Here is a 14,145-nt window from a genome sequence, read left to right on the forward strand (position 1 = left end):
CTGATCGCATAAACCGGATAGCAATTTCAAAGCTTCACCAACCTTTCTCCATAGATAAACATCCAACCTCATCAAAAATACAAGTCATTGGCTGCAGACACCTTTTGCTGCAGATTTTATTTTTCCTCTGCATGAACTAGATTGCAGCTCTGCCGCAGATTATGCGACAAAAGCTTATCGATTCTTTTGAAGGACTAAATTTGTCAAGTTAAGAATTACTTCCCCAATAGTTCACCAGCCCTTCTTCATTGAATTACATCTACAAGAGACAAAATTTAACAATGTCAAAAATTGAATTTGGGGAGATTTAAGATAAAAAACAAAATTAATGAAAATGAAAGTAAATCAACAAAAGCAAAATAAAAGGACTTGGGATGCCTCCCAAGAGGGCTAATTTATAGTCCTTAGCTGGACTTTTCATGAATTTCGCTGAAAAGAGGTGAGGGATTGGAGAGCTTGTAACAGCTTGCTCCTAGTATTGGGTCTCCAGTTATGTAATGCTTCAATCTATGCCCATTGACCTTAAAATTCCCAGATTTTTCACTCCAAATTTCTATTGCTCCATAAGGGAAAACCTTAGAAACTCTATATGGACCAGTCCACCTTGACTTGAGTTTTCCAGGGAACAATTTCAATCTCGAGTTGAACAACAAAACTGAATCACCTTCTTTGAATTCCTTTTTCCTCAGATGCTTATCATGCCAAACTTTAGTTCTTTCTTTGTAAATACGGGCACTTTCATAAGCATCCATCCTCAATTCCTCAAGCTCATTAAGTTGTAACAACCTTTTCTCACCAGCTTGCTTAAGATCAAAATTCAAGGTCTGAATGGCCCAATATGCTCTATGTTCTAGCTCCACAGGTAAATGACAAGACTTACCATACACCAACCTAAAGGGAGTAGTTCCTATAGGTGTTTTGTAGGCAGTCCTATATGCCCATAAAGCATCATCTAGTTTGATAGACCAATCTTTCCTAGAATTGTTCACTGTTTTCTCCAAAATATGCTTGAGCTCTCTGTTAGAAATTTCAACTTGTCCTGAAGTTTGAGGATGGTATGGGGTAGCTATCTTGTGCACTACACCATACTTCCTCATTAAGCTCTCAAATTGCTTATTACAAAAATGGGAACCCCCATCACTAATTATAGCCCTAGGAGCTCCAAATCTGCTCAAGACAAATTTTTTCAAAAATTTTACTACCACTCTAGCATCATTAGTTGGAGTTGCAATAGCTTCCACCCACTTTGACACATAGTCAACCCCAACTAAGATGTATCTATTACCATATGAAGGAGGAATGGCCCCATAAAATCTATTCCCCAAACATCAAATAATTCCACTTCAAGAATATTATTTAGGGCATTTGATCTCTTTTGACAAATTTCCACTCCTTTGACATTTATCACAATCCAACACAAATTTCCTCACATCCTTAAAAGATTTGGCCAAAAGAAACCAGCTTGCAAAATTTTACTAGCTGTCTTAGAGATGCCAAAATGTCCTCCATAATCGAAGCATGGCAATGACGCAAAATACTGGATTTCCTCTTCAGAATACATCTTCTAATTAGACCATCACAACATCTCCTAAAGAGTAAAGGATCATCCCATCTATAAAACTTCACTTCATGCAAGAACTTTTCTTTTGTTGCCATGTCATACCTAGAGGTAATATTCCACAAGATAGATAATTCACAAAATCTGCATACCAAGGTAGTTTAGCAACAAGAGAGAAAAGTTGTTCATCCAAGAAAAACTCATCAATAGGATTTCATCCAATTCTTCACCATCCAATTTCAACCGACTAAGATTGTCAAGAACTACATTTTCAGCTCCTTTCTTATCTCTAATCTCCAAATCAAATTCTTGTAGCATCGAATCCACCTAAGGATCCTCGGTTTTGCCTCCATTTTACGGAGCAAATAACTGATGGCTGCATGATATGAAAATATAACCACCTTTCAGTCAATAATTTAAGGACTGAACTTTTCAAATTAAAAGACAATTGCAAAAAATTCCTTTTCGCTTGTTGCATAATTTGTTTGAGCCTCATCCAGTGTTCTACTAGCATAATAAATAGCATAAGCCTTTTGTCCTTTCTTTGACATAGAACATCCCCAATTGCATAGTTGCTAGCATCACACATAATTTCAAAAGGTAGGCTACAATCATGTGGTTGCATGATTGGTGCAGTGATAAGAGCTTGCTTCAACCTGCAAAAGGCATCCAAACACTCTTGGTCAAATTCAAATGGTGTGTCATTACTTAACAAATTAGACAAAGGTTTAGCTATTTTAGAAAAATCCTTAATAAAGCGTCAGAGAACCCGGCATGTCCTAGGAAACTTGAATTCCCTTGACATTGGTAGGAGGAGCCATCTTCTCTATCACTTCAACTTTGGCTTTATCAACCTCTATTCCTCTGTTAGACACCAAATGTCCAAGAACTATCACTTCCTGAAACATAAAATGACACTTTTCCCGCTTTAACACAAGGTCGATTCGCACATCGCTGCAAAATTTTAGAAAGGTTAGCCAAGCATATATCAAAAGAAGATCCATAAATGTAAAAATCGTCCATAAAACCTCCATTATGTCTTCAATGAAATCGAGAAGATTGCCATCATGCACCTCTGAAAAGTGGCTGGTGCATTACACAACCCAAATGGCATCCTTCTATAAGCAAAGGTTCCATATGGGCAAGTAAAAGTGGTTTTCTTGATCATTTGGATGGATAGGGATTTGAAAAAACTCGAATATCCATCTAAATAGCAAAAGTAAGAATGCCTAGCTAGTCTTTCCAACATTTGATCAATGAAGGGAAGTGGAAAATGATCTTTTCTAGTGGCAACATTTAATTTTCTGTAATCTATGCACATTCGCCAACTAGTCACCGTTCTAGTGGGAATTAATTCATTATTTTCATTTTTGACCACTGTCATTCCACCCTTCTTTGGGACAACATGTACTGGGCTTACCCAAGCATCTGCGAGATGGGATATATGATCCCTGCATCAAGCAACTTCAAAATCTCCTTTTTAACAACTTCTTTCATATTTGGGTTCAACCTCCTTTGATGTTCAATAGATGGTTTACAATTTTCTTCCAAACTGATTCTATGCATGCAAAAATGTGGGCTTATTCCTTTAATGTCATCTATGGTGTATCCCAAAACTTTCCTAAATTTTCTCAACACTCTTAACAACTTATCAGCCTCTAAAGTACTCAAGTTTGCATTTACAATTACTGGATAAGTGTTATTAGTGCCAAGAAATTCATACCTGAGCTGAGAAGGAAGTTGCTTAAGTTCTACCTTAGGTGCATCTTCTTCCTTGAATGATGATTGCTTAAATTCAGCTTTTTCCTTTTGTGTGAGTTGAAAAACTGGAGCAGAAACGAATGGTGGACTTCCCTCTAAGTGTTGAGTATATGCAGCTACATGAGGGTTGTCATAGTCTATGCCTCCTCCATGAACCAAACAATTTTCAAGTGGATCTTCTGGATATTTCTTTCTGAAGTGTTCTTCAACCAGCTCATCAATAATATCAACTCTCAAGCAAGTATCAGCTTCAGAATGATGCTTTTTCATAGTGTTATTGATATTGAAAATTAACTGCTCTTCACCAACTCTAAGAGTAAGCTTTTCTCCTTTCACATCAATCAATGCTCATGATGTTGCTTGAAAGGGTCTCCCCAAGATATTTGGAATATTAGATTCTTCCTCCATGTCCAAGATGAAAAACTCAAAAGGTATATAGAACTTTCCAACCTTCAGGGGCACATTCTCCAAAATCCCTTCAGGATACTTGATTGTTCTGTCAGCTAACTGAAGAGAAATGTGGGTTGGCTTTAGATCTCCCATGTTGAGCTTCTCATAGATAGAAAGGGGCATAAGGCTAACACTGGCCCCTAAATCACATAGAGCTTTTGTAGAACATGATTCCCCAATGTGGCATGGAATTGAAAAACTCCCTGGATCCTTAAGCTTTGGAGGAAGTTTCCTCTGGAGGATAGCACTACATTCTTCTGTCAAAGCTACAGTTTCATCATCTTCAAGTTTTCTCTTATTTGAGAGAATTTCTTTCAAGAATTTTGCATAAGAGGGCATTTGTGAAAGAGCATCAACAAAAGGCACATTTATGTAAAGTTTCTTCAAAACCTCTAAGAACTTCCCAAATTGCCTATCAAGCTTGGCTTTGTGAAATCTTTGAGGAAAGGGAAGTTGTGGCTTGTAGGGCTCAGGAGGTATATACTTCTCTTCTTTTTCTTCAAATTTCTCCTTACATTTTTCTGCACTCTCTTGTTTTCCACTCTCATCAGTTCCTTTCTCATTTTCTCTCTTCTCACTGTTTTCACTCTTCTCATCATTTATAACTTTACCACTTCTTAAAGTAATAGCTTGACAATGCTCTCTTGGATTTTCTGGTTGACTTGGAAGCTTTCCAAAAGATTTGGCACTTGAGGAAGATGCTTGTTGTGCAATCTGGTTTTCCAAAGATTCTTGTGTGTTTGCATTTGTTCCACCTTGCTTTCACCTCTCTCATCTCCTCATCATGCTTATTTTGATTGGCAAGAATCATGCAATAAAGCTTCATGGTGGAATTTCGTTCTTCTTTGTTTTGGTGGGGGTTCATATTTTTCTCACGAAAATTAGGCAATGGTTGCCTATTTTGGCGATATGGAACTTGACTTTGTTGTTGTGGTTGAAAATTCGATTTTGAACTTGATTTTGCTAATTGCCCCATTAAAAGTTGTTATTATTCCTCCAATTTGGATTATAAGTTTGAGAATAAGGATTCCTCATTTGCTTGTTTCCAAAATTACCAACATATGCCGCTTGTTCTCCATAATCTACTCCACATCAGGTAGTTTCCTCTGCATAAGCCAATTGTTGTGAACTTCCAGATGATGATGTTGAACTAACCAACATACTCAAATCTTCCATCTTCTTAGCAAGGACATTTGTAAGTGCATCAAACTTTGCATTAATCATGTTGAATGGATCAAGATCATACATCCCAGCAGCTTGCCTTTTCTGAGTTGGAGCTGGTCCTCTTGGACTACTCCAAAGATGAGTATTCTTTGCAATTTTCTCTAATAACTCATAAGCTTCATCTTCATGCTTAATGATGAATTCTCCTCCTGTTTGAGCATCAATAATTCCTCTGATTGCAGGAGTGACATTTGTGTAGAAATTCTGATTTATCATCCATTTTGGAATGGCATGATGTGGGCATAATCTTTCCAATTCCTTCCATCTCATCCATGATTCATAGAGAGTTTCATCTTCTCTTGGTCTGAAAGATGTCATTTGATTCCTCAGCTCTTGAGTTTTTCCAGGTGGAAAATATTGTGCAAGAAATGCATCAGTTAGTTGCTCCCAATTTGTAATGGAGTTGTGAGGTAAAGAATCAAGCCAATCCAATGCTCTATCTTTCAAAGAGAATGGGAATAGCTTCAATCTTGCTGCATCATCAGACACTCCAGGTTGTTTTTGCATGTCGCAAATCATAGCAAACTTCTTCAGGTGTGTGTGTGGATTTTCAGAAGGATGACCCCCAAATTGAGAATTCTGAATCATTTGAAGGACTCCAAAATCCATTTTGTAACTGTTCGCATCAATCCTTGGTCTTGCTATGCTCTCTCTCAAGTCATCAAAACGAGGAAAAGCATGATCAATCATACTTCCCCTAGGCACGTTAGCATTAACAACTTCTTCACCATGGGCTGCATTTTCATTATTTTGACCATTTCCAGCATTACCAACACCAATTCTAATTCTTTCATCAGCCATATCTGCTTCAATTTCGGTTTCTCTCGAAGCTTCCTTCCTTTTTCTGGTTTCTTTCTTGTTGGCCTTGCAAAATTTCTCAATTTCAGGATTGAAAAGTAAGGTTGTGTCACTTGAGCTTCTAGCTCTTCTCATAAAAGATTAAAGTACCTGAAAAAGAACAAACAAACACAAAATGAAAAGATAACAAAGATAAAACTAAAAACAACTAAAATAATCAAGAATTCAATCTTAAACAAACAACTCCCCGGCAACGGCGCCAAAAACTTGATGCGTCCCAACCGCAAGTGCACGGGTCGTACAAGTAGTATAGAAAAATATCGATCCCATGAGGAGTTGTGTTAATGATTGAATTTTCGATATAAAAGTTGACTAAATTGAAGTATTTACGAGATTAAAATGATGAATTAATGGGTAATGGGGTGTGGAATCTAAATGTGCAAAATTAATATTCTATTCAACAATGTATTAATTAAACTAAAATTGCATCAAATAGAAATAAGCAAGTTCAAATATGGCAATATTTAAATTGGCAAATGATTAAATTCGATTAGAAATTAACAATGGTAAAAAGGCGATTCCGGAGTTCGTGTTTTCATAATCGAGCTATTTTGGGATTTTAAATTGGTTATCCAATCCTGTGATACTAATGGGTTTTAAGGAGATTAATTCTTAAATCCTTTGAATTCCCTTTCGAGTGAGACAAAGAGTGCCTTAATCAAACTAATCCTACTTTCGTGGAGTTAGAATTAATTAAGACCCATTAAGTTCTTTAATTAATCTATGAATCCTCTTAATCCTTAGCCTATTTCTAGGTCTAAGTTAATTAAGTCCAATTTCCTGATTATCTATCACAAGGCCTTCTCCTTTCGGTGCTTCAACCATGGATTAAGAACATTACTCAATGGGATCCTACATTAAGCATGTCATTAAGCATACAAGAAATGAATAAAACTCATTAAGACCACAAAATATAGATTACCCAATCAAAATCCACAAAATATCTCAAATATTACAACCCTTACTCCAGAATCAAAAGTAAACTACTCACTATCCATAATGCTTACAAGATATGATGAGTTTAAATGGAAATAAAGCTTTAATCTAAGCTAAGAAGTAAGTAATTAAACACTAGAAATGTAGAAAAGTGTAAAGAAAGAAAGAAATCTGCAAATCTTAGTTGAAAATGGTGTGGAAGGTGAAATGACTCCTCAAATTCTGCTTAGCCTCCTCCTTTCTTCCTTTGCTCCTTTTTTTTTTCTAAAATGAGAAAATGGGACTATATATATCATTTTTCTGACATGGAGCCCTAAAATAGTATGTTCTAGGAGGAATACATTAAGGGAATCTTCTGCCAGCTCATTAATGAACTCTTTATGGACTGCATAAGTGGACTGCATAAGTTATGCAGTCCCTTATGCACATTTCGCTGATTCAGGTTACTTATGCGAAGCTGCATGACTTGGTGCATAGGTTATGCACAATTTCGTGAATCTGCATAAGGGAGGTGAGAATGTGCATAAGCTGTGCAGTCTCCTTATGCACATTTCGGCTGGTTCTGGAACAGTGTTCTTCCTCCTTATGCAGAACTGCATAGCTTATGCGCAAGTTATGCACGCTTGGTCAATGCATATTTCACTTGAAAACTTGTTTTTGGCATCTTTTTGCTGTAGAAGACACTCCTCAATGGCAAAATTCTCTTTAGTCCTTCAAAAACACCATTTTTCCTACAAAACAAAGTAAAAATTACAAATTAGTGCAAAATTGACAACTATGGAAAACTAACTAATTAACTAATGAAATTAGCTAAAAAAATGACTAATAACCAAATAAAATGATTATGAAATTAGACCTAAATGACTATGCAAAATGTGTGCATCAGATCTTCTAGTATTAGAGACAACTCCAGTACCATTAAGCTCATAATTTTATTATATTTAAAAATATAAATAGTATAATTGACATATTTAATTCTGATTTAGTTGTTTGTAAATAATGGATCATCCTAATTAGTTTACTTTTGCGTTGTTATAACTTTATGGACGGAACTAGAACTTGAAGAATGAAGGGCTTAGAATAATGGTGAAAATTAATGAAAAATCAAAGGATTAAATCACAATTTTTAGATTTTAGGGAGCCATAAATAATGATAACAATGAAAAAACATAACAATTTCAAGAATCAATTGAAAATTTTCAGATTTCAAAGGTCTATTAACAATGGAAAAAGATTTCAATGGTTCCAAGAAACTTTTATACGCATATGAAATTGTGGAAATTAAGTTTGGTGGAGTCATGGCTCCTTTAATTTCACATTTTTGTTTTATTTATAAAGGAGATTGATCAAGAGGGTATTAATTTTGAGATATAGTTCAATTTAAGAGATAAATCTAATGATTCAATATGATATTTATATATATATAATATGATAGACTAACCCATTTTATTTTCTAATCATAGTACTCTATAATTTCATTATGTATTATTAATTGTTTTCTTAAAGTTGTCTTACGATATATTTCATACTTCCCTTTACAAATTTGAGGTACAAACACGCAGGTCCACAATTATTCACTTTTCTGTGGTGGACAATGTTTAAATTATTGATGTGAACAGATAAAAAGAGTACATTCCGTTAGGCTTCTTTCAATAATCAATTATCTATATTACTCATTATTCTAAAACTAGAAATTTGTATATTTTTTTTGAAGCAAAAATTAGAAATTTAAATTAAATTATAATAATTGTAATCTGTCTAAATTAGGAATTCTTTGACAGCTACGTCGACTCATTCCAAATCGCAGGACATGACTCAGTATACATTGCTGATCAAACTCTGCTTCTTTGTGAGGATGATGTGTCTGTCATTGTAGGTGACAACGTACATTGAAATAATTATCTTTTTCTCAATGATAATTATTTAAAAAAAAAATTGAACCATCTTATTTATTTATTTACCATTGTTTCATTGGATTTTTATTTTATAAAAAATTGCCAATAGAAAATTGAACAATTTATCCTAGTAGCATAGTCTGGATCAATTGTTGTAATTATGCTAACATTATCCATTGCCGCTTTGGAGTCCCCACTACTCTAACCTCCCAATAAACAAAAAAAATATCATCCTAATAATGTCCCAAAGTTTATGTCCTTATGACACGATCATGGGTTAGAGTGTTCAAAATTTGCAGAACACCACCTTTGCCAAATGCAAGCAGAAACAATGAAAAGAGCCAACGGAGGTGCAGGATAAGCAGCATCAGCGAGAGCCGAGAGGTTATAACCTTGGTTAGCAAGTGAATCAGCTAATAATAATAATAATAAATTTCTTTATTGCCTCTCTAAAACAATGAGTGAACCTGCAGTTGATAAGGGAAGAGACTAATCATATCATCAATCTTGTTCGATTGAGATTGCTAGGGAGATGATGCGATGAACCACCCTTCGAAGAGCAAAATCTGGTTCAATTTGCAGGTCCTCTCTTTACGAAGAATGGTTCTTTCAGTGTTCCAAAAAGAGATCCGTCAATGTACCACTTAAGCTTACATTAATTCTAAAGGACGAGGAATCCAAAAGAGCAAAATCTTCAATGCTTTGAAAGGCCAAGACTTTGTAGTGCCCCACTATGAGCTGATTTGAAGCACAATTACGAATCATAGAAGTTAATCCATATATGGAAGAGGGAACAACAATGCCTGCATTAGAATACCAAATTCAACTTACCACAACAAATCCAAGAAGAAGGCTTTGGAGAAGAAGGATGAACATATATATGCATGCATGATAGAGATTCAAGAAAAAAAATATTTTCATTTAAGAGTTGATTTGAAGCACATAATTCAAATGGGATCCACATATCATATGACTGACTGAAACTGTTCAGTTCCTAATCCCAAGAAAATAAACAACTCTAGTTATCCAAATTAATTATCACATAATAATGTCGAACGTCTCCTTGAGGGGGACATAATAAGAACGTACATATATCATGCCAGAATCATTGCTAATTGCAAAGAAGAGACAGGATGGTATAATTATAGTATGTGAAACATGACGATCTACTGGGAGAAGATCATTATGTCTAGAATATTAAAAATTGATTATTTTATATAATAGCTCATCTTTTAATCTTTTAAGCTGATAATTTTTGAGCCAGAAGCTTCATTGTGTTAAAAATATAAAATTATTTTTGTACAAAACTATTTTTGAGACTCTCACCTATTTACTTAAATTTCTGAATTGAATAGTTTCACATGCGAATATATATTAGAGATATAAAACAATTTTTGAATTTTCCACCTATAAGTTTAAGCTTTCAAATTAAGTGATTTCTTAATACGTTAAATTATTTTTGTCTCAAAAAATTAATGATTTATTTTTTCAATGATGAATTGTTTTCTTGAGTCCAAGTTGAATTAGAATTAGGAGATTAAATAAAATAGGAAGTTTAGTAGAATTTAAATAATAAAATTTAATAATTAGAAGTCCCAAAAAGATTAGATTTTAGTGGCCTATATATATGAGTAGTTGGTTGGCCATTACATTGTAAAGAGCTCACGAAATGGAGAGGTATATCGAATTTCATGAGTTTTGTTTGAGTGATTTTGAGAATAAAAAAAATAATTAGTGTTTATATAATTATTTTTTTTAATTAGAGAATTTGTTGATGGTGTAGGATTATACAAAAACATGCTAAATTTTGTGTTCTTTAATTTGTGTAAGTGTGATTTATACAATATTTTTCATAAAGTTTTTTTCAGAGAAAAAAAATTTTCATTAAGCAGAAGAAACTGAAAAGGTTTGAACATCTGACATAGCTAATAACAGCAAATGCAGTGGAGCATACTTCGACCACATCCTCTGCTTTACGCACCAAATAGAAAGTTCCTTTTCCCAACATGTGAAGCTGATCGAATACATACTCTTTTCTTTTGTTTGATCTGGTCCCCAATGTATGGATCTCTTTACTTTTTACATGACTTTATTGATGAATTATTTTAATTAGTGGAATGCTTTAATTGATAATGCTTTTCAAAAGATAAAAGTGGGGTGGAGCTTTATTAATCATTAGGGAAGGAGGGAGGGGGAATTTTCAAAATAAAAAACTTTATAATATCTGAGATTTAAAAATTTTTGTTACTAACTTATTTAATGGCCTTCCCAAAATGATTTTAATATATGCTTTTTAAGAAAAAAAAAATAATTAACATTATGTAACCAAATTATTAAAAAGTCTAATTTGATTTGATCCGATGTATATTACTTATCTCATTTGATAAGTATCAGGTTTTAGTTTTCTTATAAAAAATAAAATTATAAAAAAATAATTTTTAATAAAAAATTAAAATTTTAATTAAAAAAATTTAATCTTAGATGCAGTTGCTGAATTTATTAATTTATGGGTATTCATCTTTCATTTGAACTTATTTTTTATGAATTATTTTAAATTAAATTATATAAATCATTAGAGTGATTCTATTTTATGAATTATTTAGATTTTAATTATTTTAAATTTAATATAAAATTTAAATGAATGATAAATCATTCCATGCTAACGACAAATTAGAAATTACCACATCCGCGACAATCATCCACCTGGACCACCTCATTCCCAATTTCTTGACAAAATCTTTTCATCATTCATCAATCATCATATAGCTGATGGTTGTTATCAATAATACGTATGATAGCTAATTGTTATTGGTATATAAAACGATTAATAAGAATATATTATTTATTTTATTATTAAAATAGTTATGTAATTATTAATTTATTATATAATATATATATATATAAGAACTAAAAATATAGTTTTTTAAAAATATAATTAATTTTTTTATATATATACATTTTTTTATTTTATAAGAATAAATCAACAAGTTTAATAATTATTCATAATATTTTTATATTATTTTTACAATTTTAAATAATTTACTAATATAAAAAATTTATTTCAAGACAATTTTATAGTATATAAATTTTAAAAAAATAATATATTTTAAATAAAAAATAAAATCAAATCAACTATAAGCTAATATAAAGAGTTTATATAATTAGCCACTTATTTTGACTGGAATCAATTACTAGTAGCTAATTCATAATTAAATTTTAGTTAGCATTATACAAAAAGATTTTTATATAAGTTGCAGATCATTTTAAATTAAAATATTTAAAAAAAAAAATAATTTTCATTAATTTCATTTTTTAATTAAAATACAAATTAATTAAGCAAAATTAAATGAATTAATTTCAAATCAAATCATAAAGATCATCGACTAATTCTAAATTTTAGGGATCAATCTATTTTAATAATTTTAAATTTTATATAAATTGAAATAATTATAAATCACTTTAAATCAAGGGAATTGATTGATTCATCAAACAAAAATGTGCCACCTCTAGATGTCAATATCTCATCGAACTAAAATCTGATTTAGCTGTGCACTGTTCAAAAAGTAATATATACTTCTCTTTCTCTGCCATATCATCTTCATTGACGCACTTTACATCAGCGGCTCGTGAATCACATGAAGATGACACTAATTTTTTTTTTTTTAATTTTTATATTACTATAATTTTATATAAAAAATTTTAAAATAAATTATTTACATAAATTATAATAGGAACTATTTTTATTTAAAGTATCTGATTATGTTAGCGGAACATTTAATTCAGCTATTTGATGGAAAGCACACTCCATTCGATAATAATCTATTTCACTATTTAATTTTATAATTTTTTTTATGAATTCGATTTTAAAAAATATATAAAATATAATAATTATTATTTTAATTTAAAGTAACTGATTCTATTAACCGAGCATTTGATTTAGATATTCTATTTTAATTTCGTAACGAATATATGCAATTGAGCAAGCCAGAAAAAATTGATATCAAATGTCAATTAAAATCTTATCTTGTTTATCATTCAGGAAGCCTATTTTTCTACATTTTTAAACTTGAAAATGATATTATAAAATTACATTAAAATTTTTTTTATATATTAATTATAATATTACATTAAAATTTTTTCGAATAATAAAAAAAATTATAAAACATATTTCACTATATCTTTTATTACGTCAGTCTTTTTTTGTTATAAGTAAAAAATTTAATTAATTATAAAATAAAGAAAAACTTAGTATTAACCTCATCAACTAAACTAAACCGATAGGTCACCTCATTACACCTAATCTAGATAGCAGCATATTAAGTGAAAAAACCTGAAAAATGTAATTGAGAGAAGATTTGACGATGAATTGTTAGAATAGTAATTTTTTTGATAAGCGCAATTTTTATTTTTAATGAAATTTAGGAAAAACTTAGTATGTAGCATCCGACAATACAAACTTAGTATGTCATCAAACGTCCCCATTACACCTTTTCTGCGATAAAGCATGTTAAGTGAAAGAGCCTATCACAAAATACAAAACAGAAAAAAGTCCAAGCAAAACACCAAAGTAAAGGTTCTAGTCATACTAGTTGAGAAAATAATAAAATGACCTAAAATCACAAAATCAAAACAAAATATAGCAAATCCAAAATTTCTTTTAATAAATTTTAACATTTGTATCCATTTGAAACCTATTTGGGTTTATCTACTCAGGTTTGTGTCCGTTAAAAATAAATATGAGGTTTTCTTCCTAATATTGGGATTATATTTCCCCATTATTGGAGTTTTGTTTTTTTCACTTAATGAACAGAATTTTTTTATATTATTTTAATGAGCTATTTATGCATGAATTGTTGATTTCTTTTTATTTGAAACTTTAAATCTTATAAGTACAGATAATAATTTTCTATAATAGACTCTGTTAGTGCGGTCTATTTCTCTATTGATATTTGATGATTTAATCTTTTCTGTGAACTATAAAGATAACAAATTCCCGAAAAGAAAGTATTCTGAAAGGACTAAGTACTACTTGAAGAATATTTTATTATACTCAAATCATCGCTAAATAGAAGATCTTTATTTTCTGTGTTTATATTTTTTTTTCCAGTTCTTGAACCCTATTTTTTAGTTCTTTCTTCATGAGTTATCTGACATTATTTTAATGAAATTTTTTACCTATTAAAAAAATTATCCGTTTTTTATCTTATGAAAAGGTTATATTATATTTATCTTATAATTTTTATTAATTAATTATTAAACTTTATTATAAAAAAAAACTTGCATGTAAAATTATCTTGTCAGTTGCCATTAATTAATTCTTTTTTTCTGTACATAATTTATCATCGAAGTATTATTATCGAGTTCTTTTTCCTTCTCATCTTTCAAGATTCTTGTTTTCTTATTTTATCACATCTCTACCCTAAATTTCATTTTTTAACTTCACTTGCAAAGTTTGTATTCACA

The 14,145-nt window shown here is 31.2% G+C and overlaps 1 non-coding gene across 1 annotated transcript; it reads left to right on the plus strand.

Moving 5' to 3' along the window:
* Window positions 1-5,219: 5,219 nt before the first annotated feature.
* LOC131182625 (small nucleolar RNA R71) lies at window positions 5,220-5,326 on the plus strand. Its single transcript, XR_009150888.1, has one exon. It is a non-coding gene; the product is annotated as a small nucleolar RNA R71 (small nucleolar RNA).
* Window positions 5,327-14,145: the final 8,819 nt, after the last annotated feature.

This window comes from Hevea brasiliensis, chromosome 8 (assembly GCF_030052815.1).
Source record: "Hevea brasiliensis isolate MT/VB/25A 57/8 chromosome 8, ASM3005281v1, whole genome shotgun sequence".
NCBI lineage: Eukaryota > Viridiplantae > Streptophyta > Magnoliopsida > Malpighiales > Euphorbiaceae > Hevea > Hevea brasiliensis.